The sequence below is a fragment of the Heptranchias perlo genome, chromosome 5, assembly GCF_035084215.1.
Source record: "Heptranchias perlo isolate sHepPer1 chromosome 5, sHepPer1.hap1, whole genome shotgun sequence".
Classification (NCBI taxonomy): domain Eukaryota; kingdom Metazoa; phylum Chordata; class Chondrichthyes; order Hexanchiformes; family Hexanchidae; genus Heptranchias; species Heptranchias perlo.
This window is the reverse complement of record NC_090329.1, coordinates 125957997-125962140: the sequence shown is the minus strand read 5'-3', so window position 1 is coordinate 125962140 and position 4144 is coordinate 125957997.

Here is a 4144-nt window from a genome sequence, read left to right as displayed (position 1 = left end):
CAATTAATAAAAGCATAACAGACTCCTGTCCTGGGAGATAACGTGCTGGCACTCCATGTCGTTTTAACAGATCCTTGGGCAATGGTAATAATAAATTTTGTTTTACAAAAAGAACATGGCTCCACAAATGACTCAGTGAGTGAATGAATGAGTGATACAGATCAGGAAAGTCCCAGGTTCGATCCCCGTTCTGGCTGATCTGGCAAGCCCTGGACTTAGGATGGGAAAAATGCACAGAATCATAAAATCTTACAGCACAGAAGGAGACCATTCGGCCCATTGTGCCTGCACTGGCTCTTTGAAAGAGCTATCCAGTTAGTCCCATTCCCCTGCTCTTTCCCCATAGCCCTGAAAATGTTTCCTTTTTAAGTATATATCCAGCTCCCTTTTGAAGGTTATTATTGGATCTGCTTCCATCACCCTTTCAGGCAGTGCGTTCCAGATCGATACAACTCGCTCAGTAAAAGAAATTCTCCTGGATTGAGGCTGCCCAACCTCATGTCACAGCCTTACAGCCAGTAGACAGAGACGTAGGCTCGGTTCAAACCCAGATCATAGAATAAAAGGCCAGTGTTTAACCCAATGTACCACCAAGTAATTCTATTCAATGTTGGGTTTGTTTATGTGTCATGTTCAGCTGTCAGTGTCAGCACTACCACCATCAACACTGTGCTGTTGATGCCTGATCACATTCGCAGTGAAGGGTCTACAATTACAGTGTCATTACTGCAACTTCACTGAGAAATAATTTTCAGATCTTCACTGCAAATTTTCTGGGAAGTGTGTGTACAAATCAGAAACAAAACATGAAAGCAATTAGACATTTAAAAACATACCTGTAAGTCATTGTAATACATTAACAAATATAAACAAATGTGGGCTGAAAGGATTCTACAGCATTTTACAATATAATAATTTTATAAACACTGCAACTAAATTCATCCCGTGTTTGGGATTTAAATATATAATACAATAAAACTGAAAGAAAACAGGTTAACTTGACTATATTTTTGTAAGAAGTTAATTTGACATCTTACCTTACAAATCCGATATTTCAAATATTTCACATAGTTATTTTATAAGAATGCTAAAACTTTTTTTATGGAGAACACGCGTTCTCTAGCTTAATAATGGGATCAGATGCGAGCTAGGTAAGGAAAGAAAGGTGGGGGTGGTGGTTGGCAGTATTGATCAAAGAAACTATTACAGCACTGGAAAGGGATGATGTAGTTGAGCAGTCGAAGACAGAATTTATTTGGTTAGAATTAAGGAACAATAGAGGAGCTATTACACTGCTGGGTGTATACTATAGGACACCAAATAGTGAGAAGGAGATAGAGGAGCAAATTTGCAGGCAAATTACAGAAAGATGCAAGAACTACAGAGTAGTTATAATGGGGGAATTCAATTATCACAATATAGACTGGGACAGTAACAATGTAAAAGGCAAAGTGGGAGAGGAATTTCTGAAATGTATACAAAAGAACTTTCTTGAACGGTGTGTTTCCAGCCCATCGAGGAAGGAAGCAGTGCTGGATCTAATTCTGGGGAATGAAGTGGGGAAAGTGGAGCATGTTTCAGTGGGGGAGCATTTGGGGGACAGTGATCATAATATAATGGGTTTAGAATAGCTATGGAAAAGGACAAGAAACAACCAAATGTGAAAATACTTAACTGAAGGAGGGAAATTTCAGTGAGTTAAGAAGAGATCTTGCCCAGGTGGATTAGAATCAAAAATTGGCAGGCAAAAAGGTAATTAGACAATGGGAGGCCTTCAAGGAAGAGATTGTTCAGGTACAGAGTAGATACATTCCAAAGAGGATGAAAGGAAGGGCATCCAAAGCTAGAGCTCCCTGGATGACTAATGATATTGAGATTAAAATGAAACAGAAAAAGGTGGCTTATGACAAATGTAAGGTTCATAATACAGTAGAGAACCAGGCTGAATACTGAAAGTACAAAGGAGATCTAAAAAAGGAAATAGGAAGGGCAAAGAGTACGAGAATAGATTAGTGACTAACATAAAAGGGAATCCAAAAGTCTTTTATAAACATATAAATAGTAAAAGGATGGTCAAAGGAAGCATGGGATCGATTAGGGACAAAAGAGGAGATCTTCTTGTGGAGGCAAAGGGCATGGCTGAGGTACTAAATCAGTTCTTCGCATCTGTCTTCATTAGAGACGAGGATGCTGCCATTGTTGCAGTAACAGAGGAGGTAGTAGCGATGTTGGATAGGATAAAAATAGATAAAGGGGAGGTACTTAAAAGATTGGCAGTACTCAAAAGTAGAAAAATTACCTGGTCCAGATGGGATGCATCCTAGATTACTGAGGGAAGTAAGGGTGGAAATTGCAGAGGCTCTGGCCACAATCTTCCAATCCTCCTTAGATATGGGGACAGAGCCAGAGGACTGGAGGATTGCAAATGTTACACCCCTGTTCAAAAAAGGGGAGAGGGATAAACCCGGCAATTACAGGCCAGTCAGCCTAACATTGGTGGTGGGGAAACTTTTAGAGACAATAATCCAGGACAAAATAAATTGGCACTTGGAAAAGTATAGGTTAATAAATAAAAGTCAGCATGGATTTGTTAAAGGAATATCATTTTTGACTAACTTGATTGTGTTTTTTGATGAATTAACAGAGAGGGTTGATGAGAATAGTGCAGTTGAGGTTGTGTATATGAACTTTCAAAATGCATTTGATAAAGTACCACATAATAGACTTATTAGCAAAATTAAAGCCCATGGGATTAAAAGGACAATGGCAGCATGGATACAAAATTGGCTAAAGGACAGAAAGCAGACTGTAGTGGTGAATGGTTGTTTTTCAGAGTGAAGGGAAGTATACAGTGATGTTCCCCAGGGGTTAGTATTAGGACCACTGCTCTTTTGAATATATATCTTAATGACCTGCACTTGGCTATATTCGGTGCAATTTCAAAGTTTGCAGATGACACGAAACTTGGAAATGTAATAAACAATGTGGAGGATAGTAACAAACTTCAGGAGGACATAGACAGACTAGTGAATTGGGCAGACACATTGGGCAAATGCAATTTAACACAGAGAAATGTGAAATGAAACATTTTGGTGGGAAGAATGAGGAGAGGCAATATAAACTGAATAGTACAATTTTAAAGGGAATGCAGGAACAGAGGGACCTGGGGTGTATATACACAAATCTTTGAAGGTGGCAGGACAAGTTCAGAAGGCTGTTAAAAAGCACATGAGATCTTGGACTTTAATAGAGGCAAAGAGGACAGGACCAAGGAAGTTATGCTAAACTTTTATAAAACACTGGTTAGGCCTCAGCTGGACTATTGTGTTCAATTCTGAGCACCACACTTTAGGAAGGATGTCAAGTCCTTAGAGAGGGTGCAGAAGAGATTTACTAGAGTGGTACCAAGGATGATGGACTTCAGTTACGTGGAGAGATTGCAGTAGCTGGGGTTGTTAGCCTTAGAACAGAGAAGGTTGAGAGGAGATTTGATAGAAGTGTTCAAAACCATGAACGGTTTTGATAGAATAAATAAGGAGAAACTGTCTCCAGTGGCAGAAGGGTCGGTAACCAGAGGACACAGATTTAAGGTGATTTGCAAAGGAACCAGAGGCGACATGAGGAAACATTTTTTTACGCAGCGAGTTTTTGTGATCTGGAATGCACTGCCTGAACGGGTGGTGGAAGCAGATTCTATGGTAAATTTCAAAAGGGAATTGAATAAATACTTGAAGGGAAAAAATTTAAGGGGCTATGGGGAAAGAGCAGGCGAATGGGAATAATTGGAAAGGGCCAACACAGACACGATGGGCAGAATGGCCTCCTCCTGTGCTGTACCTAAGGTGAGACAGATGCAGGAAAGCGGCAGTGTGAGATGTTTCAGAATTATTGAGAGAGACCGACATACTATTGGGATTGTAGCCCTCATGCAAAAAAAAACGAATGAAGGAACACTGCCATCTTGAGAAAGGCCCGAAGTTGGACTCCAGCAAACAGTCTTCCCTGAAGAATTACACCCTGATGGGTGAAAGGTATGTGAGTCATGACATGAAGCAATTAACGTTCAGACATCACTTGCACCGTTCCATTTACCACAGATAACAAGGAGATTACAATCATCATTGGCGGCTTTTATTGATGCCTT